Genomic DNA, 27,721 nt, shown 5'->3' with positions numbered 1-27,721 from the left:
GTGACATTTTCCCCTTAGCATTTAACAGTGCTTGCCCAGGTAAGGAGGGGAAAGCAGATGGGGACTGCCTCAGCCGTTTGAAATAATCCTTGCACTTTTAGTCTTCATTTTGAATCACCACTCTAAAAACTCAAGGTAGCTACTTTAGAAAGTTAATACAACAGAAAAAGGACAGGTTACTTTTCAGGAAAACCAGGCTATTACATTTAGTAGACAAGACACTCACTCAACAAACAACAACAAAGGAAGGGGATTTGTATAATTCTCTTTTACATCACACCGTGTTTCCAGTTGAATTTTTAATTAGTTACAATTCATTCAAATTTGGCCTTTACTGGATTTAATCAACTACGATGTTCCCTACCGCCCTTTAACAAAACTGCATGGCAACAAGAAGTAATGGAGTTAATGAGGGACATCATGAAAATAGTACTAGACAAGCTGATAAACTCATCTCTACATCACGATACAGCTATTTTTTTCCCAACGCCTGACTTTGCTCAATTAGAGAAGAACGGGGAGATGTGCTGAATGTTACTGGAAAGCCATTGTCAAATACTATAAAATAAGACACCAAGTTTGGCTCGCTAATACAATTCGCATCCAAAAATCAAATGCTAGGGAAGGGAGGGTTTCAGCAGGGTCAACTGCTACACCTGAATTGGCAGAGAAGCGCTAGGACAGCAGTCACTTGCTTCCTAAGCTCCAGTTCTCCTAAGCGGCATGGCCACCTGCCCATCCCTGCCTGCCAAATGTACGCTGCTACTAATTATAACTAGCTCAAATATGAAGTGTAAAGAGAAGCAGGGAGCCCATTATTAAAAAGAAATACTACAAAGCATGGCCTTATTTTACCTACATGAAAGACAGATTTTTGTCACTCAAAAGCAGCGTGAGCAAAATCCCACTAATTTCCATGTAGCAAATCCAGTGACTCAGCAACAAAACTCCTGTGGCTCCTGCTCTTTCTCTCAGAATGGAATTATTAATTAGGTGCTACAGTGAAATCTCCTATTCTTTGCTTTTTATCAGCTGTATAATTTGGGTTCAATATCCCGAATATTGGATGGCCTTGTTCTTTTTTACCCAGTAACTTGCTGAATTCTGTAGTAAATGAGTGACACTCTACACTCTTTTATGGATCCAACTCTTTCAGTTAGGTGCCAGCCACTAAACACTTGCCAGTGTTTACAGGTATTCAATTTCTCCTTGTCTGTAGCTTCTGCAGTTTGGGTCTCATTTGAGGATGATAACGCCAGTGCCCTCTCTAGCTAGGGACAGAGAAAGAAGGCAATCAATGTGCTGCATGCACATTGTCAATACATCTTTTTGTTTGCTTTTCTACAAAGAAGGAACAATTGCTACAAGGCTTATTTCCTCCACCAGACTCAGAACTACAGAACAGCCCTTATGACCTTGCAATTGCATCTTGTGGGCAAGACACAATCAAGACAGGGACAAAGGGCTTCTCAAAGAAATGTTCCCAGGGTGACACCATGCACAACAGTCCTGAGGTACAGTGATTGGCCATTCTGCTCACTCTAAGCATTGAAACACAGCATTCCTGCCAATTACTTACAACAACAAAGACACACAGACAGTATAGAAGCACTCGAGTCGCTGCTTTTCCTCAGCTCATAGGACACTAAGGCCACTTGCCTGCTTGATACCTTCCACTGTGCCACTGTTTCGCTCCTTGCTCTCAGTATTTGACTTGATATTACTATCAGAAGCTAGCCCTACTTGTTGCAACAGGACTCACATTTATCTCATCCTCCCATTTCTCACAACTTCTTAGAGCTACTTGAGCCTGTACAGCAAGTCTGCAAGGGCCCAGGATGCAAAACCAAGGTATAGAGCTTGTTTTCTTCCCTAGAATCCTGTCTATGCAACGAGCCCCAGGAACACATGCCAACACTGATCAATACCCATCAATGAAATTGCCTGTTTCATTAGCAGCAAAGGTCTGGAGGCAGCCTCTCTCACTGCGAGCTGGCTGGACGCCACCATAAGCTGCTCTCCTTTTCATCCCCTGTAACTTGACGCATCATTGGTAGACAACAGATGAAAAAGGCACACAGATTGTGTTCATTTCATCACCAGTTTTACTGCAAAAAATTTTTAAAAAGGTAAGTTGGGGAAAAAAAAAAAAGCATTTCCTCAATTTCTCCTTCCAATATGTGAAACTGAAGTCAAACGCTACAAGGTTTTCTAGCATATGAAGCCATAGAACTCACAAGGAAGACGACAAGCTCTGTTGACAATAGGGCTCTGGCAACCTTCAGTATCACTGTATTGGCTTTGGACCTGACACTGACTCAGCCCATATCGCTGAAGCTACAGCCAGTAAAACCAGAAGCTGAACACACTATGCTTCTCTGCTTCCATCTTTCTAAGTACCAGGTTCAGGAGCCAAAGCCATAACTCATTTAAGGTCTACTGCTGACCTGTCATTTAGATGACTGCTCCAAGCAAAAAGTATCAGACAATGAAAAATTGTAGGGGGTGAAGCAGTGATTTATAGAACTAAAGTAACGTGCAAAAATGAAGCTGAGTAATTAAACTTTAAAGAGGCTGCCATTGATCAGAATCAATCAGTGGCAGTCAGAAGAGTGAATAAACATCTTTTCATATGAGGCTAATCAGAGGTGACAAAGAAGAGAAACCTGCTTTGGAAAGGACTCTTGCAACAGGTCACCGTCGACAGCCACAAGAGAAAGCCCACAGAGGCATCAGCACAGCGCTTTGCTGCAAGGCAAGGGCACGCTCAGGAAAGCTCAGCAACACAAACCTCACAGGTGATGCCCTGCTCCAAAGATTCCTCAGTCTCTGCAGACTCCCCAGGACCTGCACCCAGTTATGTGCTTGTTGCTATTTTCATAATATCCTGGAGTCGGGAGGTCTATGGTTTGAGAGATGATTACTGTTAGCAACCAGCCATTTCAGTCGACTGCCGGGGATTTTACTTTTCTGCAGAAGCAAAATCGCATCCTTACGTGTTTGAAAATGGAATGAAGAAGAGAACATACAATTGTACAACAATAACTAAGTGTACAAATGAAACTGGGCTGGTGCCCAGCTAATGCTGAGAATGGTTACAGAGAAGATATCAGGGAAGGCGTAACAAAAAAGATATAAAGAAGGGAAAGGAGGAAAGAACTACAGGATAAGCAAAAAAGGACATAACAAAACAGAAATTCTGGGGACACAGTATGAGAAAATAGTATGTGCAAAGGGAAAAGGAAAATGAGAACAGAAGCAGAAAAGGAAACCAGAAGAAAAATAAAACAAAAAAAACCCGAACTCAGTCCAAAATAACAACAACAAAAAAAAAACCAACCCAGAAAACCCATAAAACCAAAACAAATGAACAACAAAAACAAACTAAACAAAAAAAACCCCACACAACAAAAAACAATGAACCAACCAAAAAAAAACATTATAAAAAACAAAAGAGCAGATATTTGGGCCAGAATAAAAAGGAACATCAAACTGTGCGTCAGTATCCTTACACTGCACCCATTTTTGAGGTACCTGAAATAGTAAGTTTCAGCCTGGACGCTTCTGCATCTCGTTTGCACTGTTTTGTTGCGTTTGTTAAGATAAAGCTAATCCTCTCTGTATTGTTCCCATTTGAAACTAGAAGCAACTTCTAAAAATGTTGAACAAGACAGTAGAAGAGAGATAAGCTTTTTATCTGCCATACTCAGCTGCAAGCCTCACCAAAGAGCGACCACAATTCACTGTTACAGCAGCTCAAGTAAATCTAGAAGCTAAACCGAAATCTGAGAAACCAAAAATCTGTCACCGTACCAGACAGCATGAAAACATATGAGTATGAGAAGTGAGTTGGAGCTTTTCCAGCCTGCTGCAGACTGCTGACTCTTCCAGACTGTTACACACAGTAGTTCTGCAACAACAGTTTTTTCACCTGTGATTAATTTTAAACAATAGATCCAATCCTGAGTAAGTGTTACTTACCCAGTTTGTTCTGAATGTTCCTGACACAGTGCACTAGGGAGAGTTTAAAAAATAATAATAATTTTAAAATCGCTTTAAAAAAGAAAAGATACACTTTGGGAGTGAATCCTCGGATTGCGTCTGCTTACAACACTTTGCATCACAAAGTGACACGACCTGCCTGAACTGGATTCCTCTCTGCTGAAATTCAAACCTTGAAAGGCAATCCAACAAAGCCAGTTGAAGTAACCTCTTCCCTTCATGAAGCACGCCGTGCCTGGACGTGTGGGTGTAGGCTAGGACTGTAGACTAATTTAGGTCAGAAGGGACCGCTAGAGGTCATCTGCTCCAGATGCCAGCAGCACCAGCTTAGGTTGCTCAGGACTTTGTTCAGCTAAGCTCCACAACCTCTCTGGCCAATTTGTTCCAGTGTCTAAATATCCTCACTCTGAAACCTTTTTCCATAATATTTAATTGGATATTCTTTTGTTGCAACTTATCACCCTTGCCTCTCTCCCTCTTACCATGCAAGTCTAACTCTGTTCCTGTCTTCTCCATACCCTCCCTTCAGGTAGCTGAAGAGAGAAGAAAGATCCCCTTCAGCTTTCCCTCTTTAAGCCTGAAATTTTTCACGTGCCCCTAAGTTACAGTATCCACTCTGGGACTGTTACGCCACGTTAATATTTTCATTTTCCTTCTCAAAAGCACTTTGTGACCCGCAGACCCTGGGCGCCGACTGCCGCTTGCACAGATCCGCTCCTGCCGTGCCAGGCTACTTGCTGATGCAGCCGCAGCCGCCGGATCGCGCGCGGCGAGCGCAAGGACAGCGTGCCCAGGAGCACTGCAGCACACTTAAAACAGGAATTGTTTTGGCTCGGCTGTAAGCCGTAAGGAGCTTAATTACCTTAGCTCAAATAAGTCATTCAGCAAAACCTTTCCAGCAGACAGCCGACAAACACATCCTTGAATGCAAACTCTATCTCTTCGGTACTGGGCGTGGATAGGAATTAAGGAGAATAAAAATATTTCGGCTCTTACAAATGTCAGTCTGAACAGGCAGTTGCCTGGATGGCCAGTGGGATTTTGCCACCGTCGCAGTTTCACGGCCATCCTCAACTTCAACGCTAATACAAAGCTAACGCGATACAGTTCTGAGTCATCACTACTTTTTTATATGTTTAAAATCTCAGTTGCTTCCAGCAAGTAATTAATTATTAATTCCACCACAGAAGACACTGTAAGGGATTTACAGTAATTAATAGAAGCTAATCTGCTTTCTGCCCTGAACTGTCACTCTTGCACATGAACTAATGAAGCAGTGACTGACCCCCAAGCTCCAGAGCTGCAAGCATGACGCTAAGTTTTGTGCTACCTTTTCACTGGTACTCGGAAAAGGTATCAGCTTTGTGCCAGACACTAACATAAAACAAGTCTTTCCCTTATTTTAAAGCAACCAAGGGAAGAAAATTGCATCCATCAACTCTCCATCCATCACCTCCCTGTCATCTTTCAATTTATTTCTGTCACTCTTTGTGGGTGGAAAGGTGCGTAAATGCAGCTCGCAATCATGAACCCTGGTGACTATTGATAACTGCAGTCCACTCCATTGCTAATTTTTTACAATGCCTGTTCTGGATTTATTTACCTTTGCTATAAAGCTAAGAGATTCACAGAATTGGCTGTGTTTGCAGGACATTCTTCACTCCGTACTGACAAATATCAGCAGCAGAGAGATATGTGGGGAAAACCCCCTGTAAATCAGAAAGTCTCAATCAGCTCAACTTTTATGTTTTAGGTATGCAGACATCATATATTCCACCATTCATCAGATACTGCATTACTTAGATGCACCCATGATCAGTAAGAAAGGAATCAGTAAAAAGAAGCCCTCCCTTCTCTGCTTGACCCAGCCCGTCATCCAACAGACATATCCTTGCTTACATACTGGAATGCTTCTCCACTGACACTAGCCCAGAGTTTCCAAAGAGCTAGACGATACGCTTGCTAGGGTGCCAAGGGAGTTGATCCCCCTTCCAAATCACAACCCCGTTTTTCTTAAATGAGGAAAAGGTAGCTGCAGAGCGGGTAGCATTTTAATGGAGAGCAGCTGTGAACGCTGGCATGTATAATTAGTAAAAGAACGCCGCAAATATTTAGATAACAAAAACTACAAACAACCTCTGAGATGACAAAGGGAAGAGTGATAAGCAGCTATGATTTAAAACAAATTAATTATGTCCGATAAATCTATTCTCTTTCTGGATAAAGAACATAGGAAATTTACTAAACCTGGTCATGAGCACAACATAGTGGGATGGAGTGCAGCTGCAGAAATGTCAAACTATCCTCACAAGGTTATACTTGATATTCTAGGAGAAATGCAAACAACAGAAACTTGGAAGAAGAATTCCTATGTGTCCTTAGAGAACTATAATTAGTTACTGCAGGTCAAAACTATACCAAATAGCAGGATGGTGATGAGAGCAAAAGGAAAGTACGTTCTGCCTCTTAAACTTTGCCATTAAGTAAAAGAAAGAAAAGAGGCACCCCAAAACTCAGATGCTAATACAGTATTCTGGAGCAATGAATGGAATGAAATCTTGTTCTTCAATGAAAATTCTATTTCAGCTTCAATTCAATTTTATCTATGCATTTTAATTTAAATTGTCAGGAAAAAAATACAAGTTTTTTACACAGTAACATTTTTAAATGGTCTAACTGCTGTCTGCTTCAAAAGTTTAAAAAATAAAAAGACAAAAAAAACCTCCAAAAAACCCCAACAAAACAACCATAGAATATTAATTTTGCTACAAGCTTCTTGTCTTTTTTTGCAGCAACATGGACTGGATTGTAAATATGGAGACACAGTGAAAGCAGGGCCTCAGTGAATGACTTCCACATATGCACTCTTGAGTACAGTCACTTGCTTAACATACGTTTAGCATAATGACAAAAACGCATTTTCCCAACCCGTACCAAGTTCTTCTTTCTGCACTACAATGAAAGACAGTACCTAAAGTTCAAACCACAACTATCGGGGAGCAGTTTCAATGCCTTAAGGTTCTAAACAAAAACTATTAAAAAAAAAAAAAACAAAACAAAGCCTTTGTAATTATTTTGATGTTAAACTCATATTCTGAAAATAACTACTGTATGCTTGCAAGACTAGGGGGGGAAAAAACCAAATCAAACAAACCTGCTGCGTTACCATGAGCATCTATTCGTGGCGTAGCTACAGTGCATCTTCAATATTGCTCCAAAGTCAGAATAGAACTTTGTTTTATAAGAAAAACGTACTTGCCCTCTGCCTAAAGTGACAAAGATAACAATATTTCTAATGAAATTTACTTGAAAATATATATGTTTTAGCTGAAAGAACTCACTCAAGACAAGAGTCCCCATAAATTCCCACTCACCTGCCCCTCACTCACGTCTAACATTGTCAAGTTATTTTTCCACTTGCCATAATCCAGGTTGCCTAAGACTTATCAATTCTGCATGTCCTTCAGCGTTACGGGGTATCAGACTTTTTGTTGGGATAAAAAGCTTCATGCCATGTCTTCAGCAACATGGCTTTTCCTCCTTTTTCAAGTGAAAAATGCCATGCTAGATTAAAAGAAACCAGAGCTCAATTGCCAGACAAGCAGTTTACATTTATGATCTGGAGGCCAAACAGTGTCTGTGCTTCACTTGAAATATAATAAAGAATGAAGAGGCTGTCTGCTCGGTAGAATTGACCAAGAATATGCTATTGTGTAGTAACTATGGTACTTCAAATTGAGGACTCCTTAGTTTGGAATTTAGTCATTACTTTTCTACAGAGATGAGCTGTAAGAACCACCAAAATTAAAAACATTGCAACAGAACAATTATTTTAAGAAACAGAAATTGATAGCATGACAAATTAAGCGATAAACCCAGAGAACTAATTACTTTTGTAAAGGAGAAAGATGAAACCCCGGAGTATGCCTATAACATTCAAGATAAGTTATGTGGAAACAGCAAGAAGCACAGTGAATTCTCTATTGGCCACTACTCCCTATGAGACCTGAAGAGTACCAATAAGGCAGGAGGTTAGACCCACCAGAAAGAAACCAAAACCAAAAATTAAAAAATGTAAAAAGTAATGCCAGCACATCAAATGCAAGCAAAGTTATGTGTAAAAAATTTTCCTCAGGGCATCTCATAAAACACATTTAGCATTTTAATACTCATTTTCTGCTTTTGAAAACTTAAGCAATAAGAAATTTGTCAGACAATATTCAAGGCTATCTTCTACCTGATTTGAGCATGCAAGTAATCTCAGACACCTGATCAACCCTCAAAAGCTGCTGCGTATAAATTAGTGTGTGATCGTTAACTCATGAGTTTTTCCTCAGTACACGGTAAGTGAAAGGAAAAATGGCAGAGTCATTTTAGTTCAAGGTTTTGTGTATTTATAAACACATGTATCTATTTGGATCAGAGATACACCAGTGCTATTATCTAATGCCTATTTGATGTTCTGCTTTTACCTAAACAAAACTGTAGCTTAATATTGGTCTAATGAAAAGGTATGTTTTCAGCTCATTTTAATTAAGCAAATGCAGTAATGACCATGTGAGCACTCCTACTCTAGCTCAGTAAAACTAATGCCAACAATGGCATAAGCAAACCTGGTTTTAATTTGTTCAGAGTAAACTGAAATACTCAATCGAGCTCTCTTTACAACAGCTCTGGGACTGTGACTAAAGCTTCTTCAAAATCAGGTACCTGACTACATTCATAAAATAAACCTGGTTTATCTGCATTACCTGAAATTAGCCTATGGTAAAATGATGCCAGGCAAGCATTTTAACCTTCTCCTTTAGTCAACGGGAAGAATTGGTATTCAAACCAATTCTGTGTGGGTAGATATTTTAATGAACTTGAAATGGAAACTTTGAATTTGAAATTACCCCATTGTAACTGGAGCCAGACTGAGATTTTAATGACATATAAATACAGCATTTCTGCAGCATCACTAGATTACCTAACCTGAGCACATGGGCATACTGGAAAGCATCCAGTAAGAATGATAAAAGACGTGGAGACAATATAAAAGAAAGATTGATGGAAAGACACACAGAAAAACCAATGGAGAGGTGCAGTCGAATCTGTAAAAGGCCACTTAAAACCAGAAGGAAATAATCTGTCCCATTGGCTTGTAGTGGCCAGAGAAGGTGAAGGATTCCTTGTGTCAGCAAAGCTCGGTTTGCCTGACAGGGATGCTAAGAAGAGCAGGCTCCGGCAGCCTGACGAGAAGCCTAGAAGCCCAGCGCTGGAGGGCTGTGCAAGTACCTTGTTCAAGTACCAGTCCCAAGCTATCCAGGTATAGGATGCATATGCTGCCTTGGGGCAACAGGTAGCAGGAACATTGGCTTGAAGGTCCTGCCTGGGCCTACTTGGCCAACTCCACCTGTACACAGAAAGAGTATACATAGTTAAAACCATCTACTCAATGCATGTTTTCAATTACATTGTCTGGTGTGTGATAGAGTGTCTTCACTTAATTCAGCTCTCCCTCTCTTAGACCAACACACTCATGTATAACAAGGAGGAAAATACGTTCAACCTGCAGAGTGACAGACCAGTAAATCCTATATATATACCCAGCAAACAAGCGAAATGATGCTACTTACTGGTTCACTGTTTTCCAGATATTTTCAATTATTAGAGCAATACACTTTCATATCGGAAAATTGTCATAATTATTACAACACCAAGACAGTGAACAAGGGAAACTCAACTACCATACTTAACATGTATAGATTTCCAGAAGTCTTTTAATAAGGGGATTCATGAGAAGGTACTGAAGAACACCAAGTAATCCAGTAGACAACAACGTATTTTTAAAACAGAGAGAACTGTCCAGAGACAGAACGCAAAGAGGGAAGATCAATTCCTTTCTGTGAAAACTAGCAAGTTGCATGGCTTGAAGATTTCACACGGGTGCTCTTTGTTTCAATAAAACAATCTGGAAATTCACTGAGGAATGAGAATTTTAGATGCCATGAAGTTATCAGCTTCTTCACAGAGCCAGTGAAGGACTAATGAAGATCTGGTATTTCTTACACAGGGGGGTAACCTACTCAGTTCCCTACAGGAGTAGGGTGAATGATAAAAGTAATGCAAAGCACTAATGCCATCTTCAACAGATATTGTACCAATCCAGTGCTCAATAGAGTTAAAAATTTGAGTATGCTGTTTGCAGTTCACACAAAAATCCTCCCTGCTCCTTTAATATCTATAGATATTTGGTAACATCTTTGTGAATGTAATTTATTATAGTGAAATCTGCTTTTGCGCTTCTTAAATCTCATTACTGGTTTACTTCCTCCTGAATACATTATCCAAAAAATAATGCTAGTAGTGCCAAATATATGATTTCATTAATCATTTGTATGCCACTCAGTCTCCTCAGGCAGTCATCTGCTCTTTGATGTCCTCAAACTCTTCTTATTCTCCTCTATCAAGACACGTTGAGGGTGATACTGAGATTGAGAGGGGGACAACCCACAAAACCCAGGTTATCCTAAATGGTCACTGATCTGTGACAGTTATTGCAGAGCAATATTACTGTCAGTCTGCCAGTAGGCCAAGAGTGATAGGCCACCCACCACACACCCTCTAGCCCAGAGTGAATTCTGATGTCTTTCAATGACCACCAGTGAAATACGAAACTGTCAGAAGGAACGATTCAACAAAGAATTAACAGAAATAAAAGTAGTCACAAAAACAGTCAAGCATTTCATTCTTCCCTGGAAAATACTAAGAAAAAGGATTTAAAAGGATTAAAATATGAACAAAAGAACAAAATAAGGGCTACGTGCCTGCTTTCATGCCTTGCAAGTACACTGTCTGCTAAACACAAAACCTCACTAATGTCTTCTGGAATTCTAGTAAAATGTAAGTGTTCAGGAAGTGTATGTTTTCCTGGAGCCAGCTCTGCTAATAATAATGATAACAAAGGCTCACCCCACTACTTGGCTGGTTTGTTTGTTGAGGGAATTAAGGAAAAAACATACAGAAAGGGATATTGCCAGGGACAGTATATATTTGTAAAAATTTGAGATGACTGAATATTTATTATTCCAGATTACACTATTTTGTAGAAAAGGACATGCTTTTTGATCCTTTCTAAGGGTCTTGTATTCTTTTTAAGGTAAATGAAAGAGAGAAATACAGCTGAAAGGTATTGCACTTTATGATGTTACACTTCAAGATGGAGGACATAGCAGAGAAACAGGTCACCCTACATGTAATAAATGTAAGTTTTTGGGTTTTGGTTTAGAAATAAAGTAAAAGAACATATGGTCAGGGATAGCTTAGCCAGAGTAGGTAGGCTTGACATTTTTGCTAGACCTTAGCTGGACTTCATTAAACTATGGTAGTCTACTGCATCCTGCAGTCTCCAGGCTGCTGACAGCTGTTGTAGGTTATCAATTTCAGCAGAAACTGGCAAAGCTTTACCGCTGCTCTAACCTCTACCAGCAATCAAAAAGTTATCATCATTACTGGAGAGTCCAAAGAGCTGCTTCTTTCCTGTCCACCCAACTTCTTTTGAGAAAATCAACTTTGACAATAAAAAACCCTATTTCCAGCTATAATGAACATGAAAGCTTTGATTGCTGAAGCAACTTTTGCAGGTTGGGTACCTTTCTCTAGGTGATGTTAACAGTGATCAGAAAAGATTCATTTTACACCTCAAATAAAAATCAGCATGCACTCAGTTCATAAGCCACATTAATGCACCCTGTGCTTTGGCCTCTCATACCTACAACACAAACACGGTCTATAGTCCAACATCAATTCCAGTATTAACCCAACTCAAGCTTCTACCACAAAAAGTGTTCTTTCAAACTGCGTTCTTCAATATCTATTGGATTTGTTAACTGGAATTCATGGTTATGTGCTGTTATACATACTGAAAAGGACTAATTATGAGCACTTCCTTAACACTGGCCTCACAACCCTGCAGTCTTGGGAGATGTCCTTTCCAGGTGACTGTCAACTATCAAGAGAGACCTGTCAGCAAAGCCAGTAAGAACAGTCACAATGAGAGTGTTGAGGGAGAGGGAGAGGGAGAGAAAAGGAAAAGAAATCCTGTAAAAACTTAGAAGAGAGGGGACGAACAAGAATTCACACAAAGGTAGAACAGCACTTTCTTGGATATATTAGTATCTCAGGTGGCAGATACCAGTAATTTCACAGGTTTAGCTCTTCACAAGAGGTTCTGAACTGCTCCTGGTGCTACAGAAGCTGATTTATACCTAACCATCCACACAATATCAAAAACCAAACCAAACCAAACAAAACCCACCCCTAACTCTATAGTTCATAGTAGCTGCACTACAGTGCCAAGGTCAGTTACCTTGCTCGGGTTATCGTTGGCAGCTATGCCAGTGTCAGCCACGCAAGCTAAAGCAGCCACCCGTGAGAGATGAATCTGCATGCTGCTTTTACAGATTGAAAGCATTGGTCCATATTACATTTTTAAGTAGGTATAACTTATTCATTCAACGGAATGTGCTCTTGCAGCAAGTTGCTGATCCCACTCGTATCTTGCACTGCACGATACACCATCCATGTTCCTTCCACTACTTCACAGTGGGACTGTTTGTTCCACAAACCAGTCCAGTAAAAGGAACAGGACAACAGCTTTTCTCCAAGTAAAGAAAGACTCAGAGTCTATGCAAAGGCCACAGATGAAATCTGCAAAGATAGAGTAGGCTTCAATGCAGGTCCCTCTTCAAGGTTTATTTTGCACGAATTTGAAGTGTGAAGAAATGCTTAGGCCAGACCTTTTTCTTGGCTGGATCTGCCTTGTTTCTATTTATTTTTTTCTGTCCTCCCTCATAGCCATTGTCTTTTAATCTCCACTGGAGCTTAAGAAGCAGCTGACAATACAGCTCCATCCCTTCAGAGCAGCAGTCAAAAGAATACTAATTAGCTTTCGTCTTTTGTTGTTCTCACACTTTAGTTGCAGTTAAGCCAAAATATCTGACTCCTCTTGTCAAAAGCAGAAGAGTGCAGAGACCAAACATATATTTCTAAGACAAAAAAAAAAATAATGACTGCTTCCTCAGTTCCATAAGAGCAATTAAACCCTGCTGTGTCAGGAAGGTGTAATGTAATGTACTGCCCTATGCAATTATGCTGTACTGCCCAGTGATTATGTCCTGCCCTAAGGTATTCACCATAGTCTAAGTCAGCAACACATTCACCAATCAGATTTTCAATGAGGCCTAAGAAGTTTTCACCCCTGCCAAGAGCTTCCCCAGTCCTACAAAAAGAGAAGCAAAAGGACTATGTTTACACAACCTTGCCTCTCTTGGCTTGCAGTGCTTAGACTGTGGTGTGCTACTGGTTCTCACTGTAACAAAAGCTTTTGCTGTCCTGCACTCTCCAGAGTGTTCCTTACACATTTTTTCCCCTGAGCATCTGGTATTGGGTGTTAGCATGATTCATAATACCACAGAAAACAGACCTTTCAGTGTGCCAGGACTGGCCAATGTACTAAAACTCAATCCACATGACAGTCTGCCACAATACTGAAAGAATATTTGCACTTTTAAAAAGACTTTTGAGGGTCTTTAGCCACAGCCTGATTGTAATACCTGAATTAGTCTCATCTAACTAACAAATGCTGCTTTCACTGTTTCTCCTGCATTTTCATCCAAGAAAAATGAAGACAGACTCTCAATGTCTAGCATGAAACCCTCCACTGGCAAGGTTAGCCATAATCAGTGCATCACACAGCTGGTCTGCAACAAGATATTAATTACAGAGCTCAAGTTTTAAACATTAAGTCTTCATGGAAGGAGGATTTAGTGAATACAACTCACGTTTCCTGGTTTCTCCATCTACTTGTGGCCTCGACTTAACATGCAGCATTGGCCAAATCACATTGCAAGGGGTGTATTAAGCTGGGCACAATACTGTTCGCATACCTTGGTGAGGACTATCAGGGCTTCTGGCACACGGACAAAAAGAAGGTGCTAAATACAGTAATCCGCTCTCATAGAATTACGAGTCAAATAATATTAAAAGGCTCTCTGGGGGATACTGATGGTTTTCCAGCAGGGCTTTAGTGATGGTTTTCCCCCGAGGGTCTCGATGATCCTTCTTTTGGCTCTACGCGCCAACTCACAGGGGCACTTTGCTGATTATTCATGCAGAGCTGTTATTTCTCATGAAGCGTTAACCAATCTGTGTAAGAAAACGCTGGAAAACAGAATCTCATTCTGCTAGGACATCTTTAGTAAGGTTAAGAATAAGATCAGTGAGAGTGAGACTGCTTTTGTTACTGGAATGAATATCCAAACTGCCATGCAAATACTCCTTCTAGCACATCTGGGGTGTGACGAAAATGAAATCCCTAACTTTTTTCATAACTTAAGTAATAGCTGTGGTCTCAAACGGACAAATTATTGACAAGACGAGGAGTTCAGTCTCCAAGCTTATTCCACTGTTAGAGCAGTCTGCAGACCCATCTTGATAGTCCTGAGCTCCTGCTAAGCAACAGCAATTTTATTGAAACCCTTCTTCCCGATTTGTATACCAGAGGCACAGAAAAAAACTATCAAGTGGTACAAACGCTCAGTTACTCCTGATATGGAAAAAATTTCGACTTAAGCTAAGGCAAAGGACTGTACACGCCATTAGCAATTCTCTAGAGTTTTTCAGGCATTTCATTTTCCACATTTCTAATCGGTCTACAGATTGACTGTTCTTAAACACTTAAACTTGCTAGTTGGGCAGGAATGAGGAAATGGTCTCCTGTCTCGATACTGGAATAAAAAATAGGATATCCACATGTTGGACTTTATCTGTAACGAACAATGCCCATGTCTTGAAGATTATCTTGTTTCACATTTGTGTTTTAATTTCTGATTTGCTACACTAAAAGTATAACTGAGGCAGTTTTAATAGGTAGCAGTGAAGGAACATATAAAACATTCTCAGCTGCATGCAACAGACATGCTAGAGCAAAGACCACTGTTTTAAGCATTTTAAATCAAATGTAATTGCAACTGGGACAACATTAAGATTCTCTGATATGCTGGTTTTCAATTATTTACATATCAACTATTAGTTAAACAGAAGATGCCTGCACTAAGACAGAGGGGCTGGTAAAACATTATAGCCACAATACTCAATTTTAAAACATTTTCAATTATTTGCAAACTATTCCTCACTGTGAGATGTGTATTTATCTGCAGGTAATGGAACAATACGCTTACACCTCTCTTTCAATGTTAAGAACTAATAAAGAAGATATTTTTCCATCTGAACAATGCAACTACTTCAACAACACTTTACTACTATTTCTAAAGAGACAAACAAGTCTCTCCCACAACAATACTCCACACGAGTACCATGATCTGAGTTTTTGTCCAATCCAGATGCAAGATAAATCTCTATTCAGACATAAAAGTCCCACTATAGAGAGAATTTTTATGGATATTTTGTATTATAATACACAAGTCACTCTTCTGCCAGGATTGCTTCAAAGCCTAAGTTAGAATTTGCACAAGGATTATTATATTTGATAGAAGGCTTAGCTGTAGGTCTAATAAAAAACACATGAAAGACGGCAGAAGTAATAAAAATCAATAGTCCAACGTTGTTACACGGTTAGGAGCACAGATGTTAACAATACAAAAAACCCAAATCATATTATTTATTGTTTTTTGCATGGAAGCTGCCAAAATAAGAAAGTAGCTTTAAAAAAATTAATCAAAATAACTAAATCAGTTATTAACAACAGAGCATATTTTCTGCTTAAGACACTTAAATACTGGCATGCTACTTTGTAGCTACAAATGACTCACACCATTTACTGCTAACCAGTAGAATGGGCAAGAATACACAGGTCTGGCAGCTTGACAGAGTTTTGTGGAAAAAAAGACTCTTCTATCTCAACAACTGTCAGAAATAAAATCGATCTTGTTAGAGCATGGAGGGCTAAGACATCTGTGACAGGCTTTTAAGGCAACCTATTAACGGTGAAAATTCAACACCTAGGAACATATCTGCAACCTAACAAGTCACAACTGGGTATCAGTACATGCTCTCCCTATATTAGGAATTTTAGAAATAATAAGTGAGAAAAAGGAAAGATAAAATGGAAGACAGTTTATTAAATAAAAAACTACCCTAAAATTTAGAAGTCCGTTACTTTCTTGGAAGAAATGTTCTTGTGGAATTTCCCTGCTCTGAAATGCATAATTATTTTACTACAGAATGAACAGCAGGCATCAGACGCAATTTGTAGCAGCAACCGGGAACGCTTATGATGGTCTCCGACTTTACAGCTGGATTTAAGACATCAATATTTCTGGCATTTATTTAGTGCAGTATCTCAGCTGCATACTGTTACATACACACACACATGCACTAACAGAAAAACGTAGCATTTCTAGGATTACTGAAGTTAAGTTTGGGAATTCTGCCATTGAGTACTCTAATTCTACCCTCTCTCACAGAGCTTAGGTGGACCTGGACCGTGCACTTCAAAATCGTGTATTCAAATAGTCATCAAAGTCACACATGTGATAGCACTGGGGAGCACCGTATCCCAGGGGTACAGCCTCTGCGCAAGACAGAACTGAGGTTTTAGGAGTTGGAGACAGGCACCTCTCCATTTTCTGAGGGAAAGACAGTGCCCAAAGAGATCAAAAAAGTAGTAAAGCCACATGATTCCCTGCTCGTCCAGCCTTTAGAGGTGCCACACTAAACAGCAAGATTATCAACGGAGTGGTATAACACTGAGCAAAAAAACCCAGGTGTTTGAGAAGGAGACACACTTCTGGCCTCATAGTGCTTCCTTGGGAACATCAGAGCTAAGTTTGCCCCACCATATGGTGCCGTTTCTCATAGGGTTTGATCAAGTCCACATAAAGTTTGATATATTCCAAGTCAGGCGTGAACATAAATCCCAACTGCTCAGATTCAGATCTTTGTGGGCTGGAACCAAGGGCACTAAGAAAACATGCCACAGCATGCAATTTAGTAAGAAATGTAATGACAGGAGCTAGAAGACATTTCACAGAACTGTCAGCATTTATAACAGTGTAAGTCTATAAATTTTATCAAATACAGGTACAGCACTTTGCTCTCCCTCTCAAAAAAACCCCCTAAAACCAAAACCCTGCCCAAAAAGCCAAAAGTCAAGACAATGAGACAAGGCCTAATGAAATCAGTTAATGTCAATTTTTTTGCAGGATTTTTGTACTTTTAGTTTTCCTGATCTTTAGAGCAGTGACTATTTAAGGATGGTTGAAACAAAATCATTCAGAGATAAATAGAAAGATGCTAAAATAGTCTGAGATGACTATCTCTGCTTGTGAACATAGAATTACAGACAAAACAGCATTAGTGTAAAAACGTTGCCTACTTATGCAGCAGAACCGTGCTACAGTGTAGTAAAAACTCCTGTCAAGCTTCCTCAGAGAGAAAAATAAGGTCTTAACTGCTTTTCTTTCCTGTTGCACAGGCAACACAACTTTAAGAGAAGGATCAGCCTCTGTGGCCCATGCACCTTCACAACAGAATTGTTAAGAACATCTCTGACCTTCCTGCTAGAGATGCAAAAGCCAGAAGGAACACAGGTCAAATTTCTGATCTCAAGTTGATATGCAGGGTTGGCATTTGGAAAAAAAAAAGTGTCCTTTTTCCTATAAGCTGAGAAAATTTGGTCTAGCAGTGGCAGTAATTGTGGAACCCCACAATGCTGTTTGAACATCACTTTTCAGGAAATAAACAACTTAGAAAGTTGTCATGAAAGTCTCAATGATTGCAAAGCTAAATACAGCTGGTGTTCCAGTTCCTGCTGTTATACAGTTACTTTCTGCATTTGGGAACTGTTCTCTCAATAAGCATTTGAAAAAAGTGGGAGAGTCAGGACTAGTTCAAATCTGAAGACAGATGAAAGGAGCTGACAGAAGGAAGAAACAGAATTCAATGATGAGAAAGAAGTAGCAGCTACGAGATTCCTGGAAATTTCTGAATAAGAGAAAATAAAAACTGTATTATTTTTCAGAGAACTATCCTCAATGTTTTCAAGTCTTAGCTGAAATTATGGCTCTTACTAATCAATCGCATACATGCCACTACATCCATGAGTTCATTTATGTATAAATTGCTCAATAAGCATAGTGACAAAATAAGTATAAAACAGCAATTCAAGTATTTTATACCAGGCTATGTTACTGTGAGTCGTTGTGAGACTTTTGCTGTTGTCATGGTTTGATGTGGGGGGGAGGTTCTGGTGGCAGGAGCTGCCCACCAGATTGGACTCCCATCCCCCTTGGGGCTTGAGCCAATCGGTGCCTCTGCGAATTGCCCTATTTACGTCGGGACAGAGGAACCGGAAAGGTGTGCCTGTGCCCAGGAGCGAGGAGAGGGGAAGGGGGCACTGCCCCTGCTCCCTGGTGCCCGGCCGGGAGGCAGCCCGGGCCAGGCCGGTGCCACCCGCTGAGGATGGTGGCAGCGGAGCCGCTTGGGGAACTCAGGGAGAGCCCCGCTCCCAGGGTGCCCACCGGGCCGAGTTCACCCAGAGAGGACTGAGATCTGAGAGAAACGGCCACACAGACACCAGGTCAGTGAAGATGGAATGGGATGAGGTGTCCCGGAGCTGAGTTTCCCTTGCAAGCAGTGGCGAGATGGCAAGTGCCCCCCCTGCAGCCAGGCGGTCCCGGGGGAGCAGAGACCCACTCGCAGCCCGCGGAAAACCCACGTTGAAGAAGAGATGCCTGAGCCTGAGTAGGGTACGCATCTAGAGTCCGTGGGACAAGCCTGTCGATGGGGAAGTGTTTTGTTAAAAGGAGATGCCTGAGCCTGAGACTGTTGTGAATAATGGGCACAGGTCAAGACACAGTTACGCACTGACGCATTTAAAGTCTGTATGACGACGCATTTAGAGTCTATATGACGACCCACGCCAGAGTGAGTGGCAACAACTCCCTAAGAATCCGAGACTGTGGTAAAGCCCGCACCGGAGCATTCCAATGGGGTAAGGATTGCATCCTGCGAGTAGGACTCACGCTGGAGAAGTTTGTGGATTTCCTCGTGAGTAGGGGATCCACTGGAGCAAGGGACAATGGTGTAAGGACTCCTTCTCCTTTAAGGGAAGCAGCATTAACAACACGGAATGAACTGACCTGCACTCCCCCATTCCCTGCCCCCCTGTGCCGCTGGGGGGAGGAGGTAGAGCCGGGAAGAAAAAGAAAAGGGGGGTGGAGAGGTGTTGTTTTAAGATCTGGCCTTATTTTCTTTTTATCCTTTTAAGTAACTGGTTTTGCTTGTCTTTATTCTTCAAGTAACTGTTAATAAATTGTTTTTTAAGAGCGCTGAGTCTGTTTTGCCCGGGACCATGGTTGGTGGGTGCTCCCTCTGTTCTTGTCTCGACCCTCAGTCCTTTTATTATATTTTTCTCCTCTCCACTTTACTGGAGTGGGAGACCGGCTGCATGGAGTTTAGTTGCCGGATCGGCCTAAAACTACAACAGCTGTGTATGACAAAAAAACAGGGGAATAAGAAGGCAAAACTGTAAGCATCCTCTGCCTTCCTAAGGTTCTTGTCTGGCTATTTTGCATGGCAAGAGCCACCAATTGCAATGGCAGGTAAGAAACAGCCGTGGTCAGTGTGCATCACTCTGACATCTGTGCATCTTCCTCTGCAAGACATGGCCACAACTATATCTGTCCCCTCAACACTGAGGATGAGCAGGACCTGGAGTGGAAAAGAAAGTTAACAGTCCTCATAAATTACACTTGCTGGTAATGCATGACACAAAAAGATCTGGCATAACCACAGCCACACTCCTACCTTCCAGTGTGGCTTCTGGAAGCAATAACAGTGCTCCCTCTGGCAGCCCTCAGCCCCAGTCCCTGCCGGTTAATCTACAACTCACAGGAGAAATGAGGAACACTATTCCTCGCTTGTTAGCAATTCCCAAAGCACAGTTTCAAGAAAACATTGTTCCAAGGGTATTCCTACATGGCCTTTTGACATGGCTGTCATAGTACATTGCGCGTACAAAGAGAAAGGCATTTTAGAGGTGTTACAGAATTTATTTTTTTTTAAAGTTCTCCCATTAATTCTAACTGTTCCCACTCTCTTCCTTCTTTGCTGAGCTCTCCAATAGGAATTACAAGCTGAATTACACTTTGACAAGCACTCCCAAGAGCATGGCAAATTTAAGCTTCTTGAGACAAAAACTAGTTTTATTTTTGACGTTCATACTATGTTTAAGACATAAAGAGTCCACACACTCAAACTACTTCATTCTCCGAAAGACTATGCTAAAACAGCACGCACCGACCTGCTACACCAGCAGAACATGCATGTTTGGTGGTATCATTGATTACAGCTTCCACACTAAGCACATTGCTACCAGCAAGGTTTCATCTGTAAGATGGACTCAGCCAACCCAATACACCACCTACTCGTCATACCATCCTATGCTTTACTGGCATCATTACAACGATGAGAAAAAGGTCGTATGAACCTTGTCCAAGACATTGAAAATCTGGAGGCGTTTTGCCTGTGATCAGCAAAGCTTATTAAGTAGTAAACTTGTATTTTTATAAAAGAGTTGTGCCAAGAAGGCAATGTGGTGTAGGAACAAATCCCCATTTTCTGTGTGCAGTGTAGTTTACTTAGTTCTGTAAGTCACATACAACACAATGCACAACAGTGAACTCTGCACATGCAGTCATAGCATAGACTCTCCTGCAATTTTGTACTTGTACATGCCACATGTAAACTAAAGGCTTTAACATGGTATATGAGATGTACGTTCTTTGTGACTGATTCTGACCCTGCAATCATACTGATCCAGGCAGACATGTCTGCACATGTTCTGGGACTTTCTAAATAGAAGGATCTTTATACATTGATATGATTGTCTAAACCATGACATTGCAGGATCAGGTCCCAAGACTGTAAAGACAAATGGTAAACTATTGAGATTCAACGGCAACATTTGAATTTAAACATGGAGATGCTCCAACAGTTTCCGCATAGAACAGAGGCTCAAACCAATGTGATTCAACAGAAAATGGCAGAAAATGATTTATTGTTTTAACTCTAAAGAAATCCTCCTCAAAACACATGTGAATATTTGCTTTTCTACAGCTCTCATCCTTTGGGAGGTGAATGGGAAAAAAAAAAAAAATCACTGCCTCCTTATTACTGCAAACCAAAATTCGTTTTTCTTGGTATTTTGTCAGCTCACTTCCCAATGAACTGCACCAACCAAGCAAGGTCACATAAATGGTTGTAAAAACAAGTTTCCTTTGTGCATGAAGAGGAATGAATCATTTGGAAAAATGTGACATCTTCAGTACTATTCCTGCCACTATGCAATAGTTCTCTAAATTAGGCAATCCATCAATATCGCATTCATAAATGTATTTTTGGAAAAAATGACCTTAAGTAAGTTTCTGCATAACAGCAGCAAGTGGGATTTCTCAGTGAAAGTGAAAATCTGGAGGAACAGGAATGCTGGAAGACCATATGCCAGCTACCCTACAGCAAGAGCTTCCAAACCAAAACAAGAGTCATCTGAAAACACAAATGACAACTCTGAACAGTCAATCATCAAAGTAGCCCTCCTTTTTCTTTCAGTTGCAAAGAAATTTGAATGAAGGCTTTGCAAAAGATGCACAGCGAAGTATCACACAGTCACAGGGATGCCTCAGTCTTGTGACAAGTCTTGTGGCCTCCTTTGAGGTCCTTCACTACATGATTTCATTCCTCCTGCACCTTTTAAGCCCCTTCATATCTAGATATTTACAGATATTGCTGCTACCAATCTGAGAACTTGTTGAAGTGCAATATGGCTCCAAATACATCATTGTATGTTATCTGGCAACACCTCAGGTCAAAAAGTCCCACAAAACTGTTCAATAACAAGTTCTAACTACTTTGCTCTGACTCTTTTTGTTAGCTTCCTTCAGCCCTTAAAACACGCCAAATCTGTTAACTAAGCTAACTAGCAATATTTAGATAGTTTCTGATTGGAGAGATCCTGTCATATGAATTGCTGATCATGAATTGCTGTCTCTGAAAAGAGACACTTTTCCTACACTCATTATCGCAGCAAGTGAGCCATATGATCAGTAACATATCTAATGGGTAGACACAATCTTACATGAGCCAGACTAGTGCACACAACAGCTGGTACAGGAATCTCTCATCTTTTTGTTATTGACATCTCACAGCAGTGGACCTGCACAATAAGTAACTTGTGGTTTTAAATTATTTAGTTGTTGAACACAGAAAGGCATCTCAACCACAAGTGATTGTTCTTAGAAAAAGGACCTAATTTCACTGTCTCCAAAATCAAGGGCAAAACTTCTAAAGGTAACAAGCAGACCAGGATGATGCCTTGAAGGATTCTGATACCCTTTCAATTCTCAATTAACTTGCTACGCAATTTACATAAAATGAAAGAAATCTAAATTCTGAGAATAATCTTCAATACTGTGATGCAGTGTAAATAGCAAAAAGCATAATTTTAATTTAATGTTGTAAGATAATGGTCTACTGTTTCTTCCAAAGCAAGCCAAAATGTCCACATTCATGCATGTTACACCAAACTCTTCGGCTCACTCAAACCTCTGAATCTTGTATGCCATTATCACGGAAATTCCCACTCAGAAATCAATGTGTGCTGGTGTTGACTGGGATAGAGTTAATTTTCTTCATAGTAGCAAGTATGAGGCTGTATTTTGGATTCGTGCTGAAAACAGTGCTGATAACACAGGGATTTTTTTGTTACTGCTGAGCAGTCTCACACAGAGTCAAGGCCTTTTCTGCTTCTCCTACCACCCCACCAGCGAGCAGGCTGGGGGTGCACAAGAAGCTGGGAAGGGACACAGCTGGGAAAGCTGAATCCAACTGGCCAAAGGGATATTTCACACCATATGACATCATGTTCAGCATATAAAGCTGGGGAATGAAGAAGGAAAGGGAGGACATTTGGAGTGATAGCGTTTGTCTTCCCAAGTCACTGTCACACGTGATGGAGCCCTGCTTTCCTGCAGATGGCTGAACATCTGCCCGCCAATGGGAAGCAGTGAATGAATTCCTTGTTTTACTTTGCTTGTGTTCATGGCTTTTGCTTTACTTATTAAATTGTTCTTATCTCAACCTATGAGCCTCCTCGCCTTTACCCCTCTGATTTCTATCCCTATCCCCTGGGGGAGGGTGAGCGAGCAGCCGCATGGTGTTTGGTTGTTGGCCAGGCTGAAACCATGACACAATGTCTAAGATGTTCTGCAGAACACAATCTGAGTGTTGCACAGCTGTGAAGAAGTCCAAAGGCTTTCTGTCTCCATAAAGTAGGTCAGGTAATCATCTAGTAGTAATGAGAAAATCTTTTCTTTTCCCTATAAATTAACCAAATAATTGAATTCTGATTAACATAGAACCTGATTTTGCTTCAAAGCAAGTCAAAAGGCAAAACTAGAGGCAAAATAAAGTCTTCACCATCTTCACTTAGTGAACAAATTTTAGACATTGAGAAATCAGCTTTAGTTTTGCATAGTACAGTTGGTTTTAAATGCTCTCTGAAATTTATCTAATAAAATATTCATACACAACACTATGCATTTCATCCTAAATGCTAGAAGAAAAGAGCAAGTATGAAACAGCAAATAATTTCAGACTTCTCCATGAGAGTATCTGTCGGTAGTTTAAAATTGCACCATGACTTCCTCTAAGTCGTACCTCAGCCCCATCAGATCATCAAACTTCAAAAAGAAACTCTTATAAAATGTTACTGAAACTGCATTTTTGTACATTACCACGGTCCTTAACTTACTGAAGAAATATATAAATCCAAACAAAAATCCTGCTGTGCTGTATACAGATTTCCCTTCCATGTAAGCAACTGTATCTGCTGATGAACCACTCGAAGAAAAGAGAGCTTGGAACGGGTCTGGAGGCCATTCAGAGGTTCCTCCTACATCATGATGAAATCAATTATTTTCTACATTGCTTGACATATTTTTCATGCCTTACAGTCTGAAAGGTTCTCCTACCTCAACTAAAGCTTTCTTGCTACATTTTACAGGTTATTTTCTTCTCCTGACCTCACTGGCAATACAGACTAGCTTGTTAACATTTTGTTTGCAGAAACTTCTGTGTACCTATTTCTCTCCTCAAAATAAAACAGTGCCATTTATTTCAGGGTCATGGCTCCTAGACTTCCGATCATGTTGCTGTATTTCCCTCTCCCCAGCTGTCAGATGATTATTATTTTTTTAAACTACAGTAACCAAAGCCGGACATATTTTAACTTTAACCTTCAGAATATCACGTAGGAGAAGACGTTATTTTATGCATTTTATACTGCTGTCAATGAATCTCGGCATAAGGTCTATTTTTGGTATGACACTGTTGATGCACAAAGTTTGCAATCTGGTAGAACGGTCAGACAGCCTTCATTGCAGGACCTCTGCCCAGCCAGCCGTTCTGTACTTCTGCAGTAAATCATTTCTAACCGAGGGTGAAATTCACTCTTAGCTGGAAGTCTACTAAAGGATGCCTTCTCAAAGGTTGGATGTCCAATCTAATCTAAACTACTCTGTACAAAATGCCTCTGAACTCAGTGAAGAGTGACAATGCATCTTATCCCATGCTAAGATAGATGTATGTGGGATGAACTGCCCTCAAGAGAGGCAGTCCTCACAATTTAGCAAGGTAAATTACATAAAGTACTGGTTTGTATTTAAGTTAAATGATGGCTGTCCAATTTTCAGACAGCTATTCAAAGTAAAATATGCCAGACATGCACTGTGTGCTTTCCTCATTGATCTGGGCTCTGTCCTCGCAAACTAGAGAAAGAGCAGGAAGCATTTTATACTTTTATCACCCAATATGCTTGTGTCCCCTGCCAGTTTAATGTCTTCGGTCATGCTTGCTGAGATAATTCAGTCTCTTAACCAAAAGCAATGCACAGCATCAGTCCCAGGAGAATCCCCTCATCAGAGCGTCTCATTTTGAAGTGAAATATTAATTAATTACTTTGAATGAAGCATTAAAACCAGTTTGTATGTAGAAGACATTTCTCCTGCTTCCTTATTAGAATGACACTGTCTCATATTACAAAAGCCTAACAAAGAAAAGTCAAGGCAAACACTTGCTGCAGGAACTTTTTTCTTAGTGAATAATTTATGAGGCTGACCCTAAGTTAAGTTTTATAAACAAGCATTAAGGCCGGTCCAAACAGTTTCAGAACAAATTTAAGAATAAATACACATAAGACACACACCTCCTGCTCTTATAATTTTGACAATAGTGATTTTAATGATGCACAGAAATTCATTTTAAAGCCAGACAAATTTATTTTTCACAAGAGGCAAGCAAAATATCGCTACCTGGCATGCTCAAACATAAACTCTCCTTGTCAGTGGTATGGGAGTTGTGGAAAGCACTGCCAAGACACCACAAAACAGTCCAAATATCAGTCAAGCAAGAATTCCAGGACAAGAAAATCGATAACTATGGCATGGCAAGGGGCACTGTAGCATCCAAAACTTACACATCAGAAACGACCTCATCTAAATCCTGTTCCTAGAAGGCAGTCCACAAAGCTTTGATAACAAAGGCTCACTTGCATGGTCCTCCTTGCACTGACTATCCTGTCCTGGGGTTTAACTGCTTTCACACCCATGTCCTGTCCTCCCCACTTTCAGACAACTGTATAGATTTTTCATAATACTGTCTTTGCAAAAGAACACAATAGATCTCCGTCAGGAACCACAGAGCAAAACTAGAAGTGCATTTTGTATATCTTCAGCTTCAGGAAAACTTACTTTAAGCAGTTAGCTATTTTAAATCTGCACCACTGTCACACACATGCTAACGGGAAGCTGCTCTCTAAGCACTGGTTCTATATTATGCAATAGAACTCGTAATTTCTGACTACAAAGTACTACACGCTTGGCATTTAGGGTGTTAAAATACTGATATTCTGAGGTTCATTTACTTGCCAGACCCGAAAACGCCATGCACAACACCTGAAGTTGCAGCTAAACTTGGAGATCTGATTTCTGCTGAGATGCGTTTTATTTTAGCATATGTGTTCTTGATTAATTTTGCTAGTGATCTACGAATGCCAATCATATTTCCAAACTGTGACACACACATCTATTCTCTTATTTTCTTTCTACTCATATACGTACAAATCTTTGTAGACCTAATTCTGTGGGATTTGAACAAAAGAAAGGAACTGACTGTTCTTTTCAGCTGACATGCAGGTGTCATGCTTTCTTTCCACAGCTCTCTATTCCTTATGTGATCTCTGTTCCTTACCTCAGAGGGATTTTACGACACACTATTGCTGCAGAGCCCTCAGTCACCTCAGTCAACCAATCTCAAGTCCCGCAGCCCAGGCTGCTGAGAGTGCAGAGATATCCTCCAAATGCAAATGTCTAGTCTCTAGATTTGGTTTTAGAGTGGTGCAAAACTCTGCTTAGGTTTCCTAAACTTAGATGAATTTCAAACAGATCAAAAAGGTTTTAAATAGAGCAAGAACAATTTTTTTAATATTGCAACCTGAAATTCACCAAGTATCTTCTTTCTTCTCAACCTAAAGCAACTAGATACATACCTAGCAGATCTCAGTAATGTACTGGACATTACAACATTGCTTTATTTACCGTGTGCAAGGACAGAGATTTGGATATCACATAAAGAAGTTATTTGGGGGTCTGATATATTTATGAATTGGATTCACTAGAACAGTGCAAACTGTACACAAATTGATTTCTCTTTATCTGCTAATACTGCACTCTCCAAATATGTGTGTAGATTTTTGTTACACATCCTACAGACCAGCACTAGAATTTACTCTAAATTGAAGATCATAGTTTGGAATAGTCCTTCTGGATTTGACTGGCCTTCAATGGTCAGCATTTATTCCACAGTAGGAAAACCACAATGGAGCAGGAATGTTCGTGCAATAAAATCTTAGCAGATGTTTCAGTTTGTACACAATGACTTGTAAGAACCATAATGCAGTAACAGAACATGCTCACAGTCATCCGTGCGACCTAAGGATACAGGAATATAAAGTTCAACACTGAGATTTCTACTAGTAGAGCATGAGCTGCACTAAGCAAAAGCTTTCAAGTTCTAAAAATAATTTGATTAACACATCATGGAAACAAAGTTGCCAATTAATAAACTAACTTGCTATTCCTATCTTAGAGACCTGGTACCTGATAGTGAAGTAACTATATGAAGAGCAAGAGACCTAAGAGCTATTAAAAAAACCCCACCAAAACAAACCTAGGGAAAAAACTAATCAATAATTGATTTGGTTTAATTATTGTCCTACTTGCTAAAACATTATCCTTCATCAGATGCAAATCCAGCACCCTGCCAACTGCTAACTCTTCCAAAAACGAAGGCATACTTTCTCCATTTATAATATACAAATTGCATTAAGAAAATAATTTACATGAAGCTATAAGCCTGAAATGGACAATGTCACCAGTCCTTATTTTTTTTAATAGATGAGAAGTGATGTCTAACTTTACTTCCAAACTTATTCTCTGTTATTTTTTTTTCTACTGGAACTATTAGCCAGCCAACCAGAAGGAAACAATTTAAGAGAATCTTTTTAAGAAAATAGAAAACAAATATTTCATACTTTAAGAGCAAAAACTAAACACAAACAGTTATTTCATCCCATCTTACCTGCCCAGTATTAACAAAAAGC

General features: G+C 40.2%; 1 protein-coding gene across 1 annotated transcript in view; it reads right to left on the bottom strand.

The window, feature by feature from the left end:
* Window positions 1-27,721, bottom strand: part of HHAT (hedgehog acyltransferase) — a 170,529-nt gene that overhangs the window by 37,267 nt on the left and 105,541 nt on the right. The window lies entirely within an intron of this gene.

The sequence above is a fragment of the Tauraco erythrolophus genome, chromosome 2 (genome assembly GCF_009769465.1).
Source record: "Tauraco erythrolophus isolate bTauEry1 chromosome 2, bTauEry1.pri, whole genome shotgun sequence".
Taxonomy (NCBI): domain Eukaryota; kingdom Metazoa; phylum Chordata; class Aves; order Musophagiformes; family Musophagidae; genus Tauraco; species Tauraco erythrolophus.
Note: the sequence above shows the minus strand (reverse complement) of the source record. Positions and strands in the feature narration are given on the sequence as shown.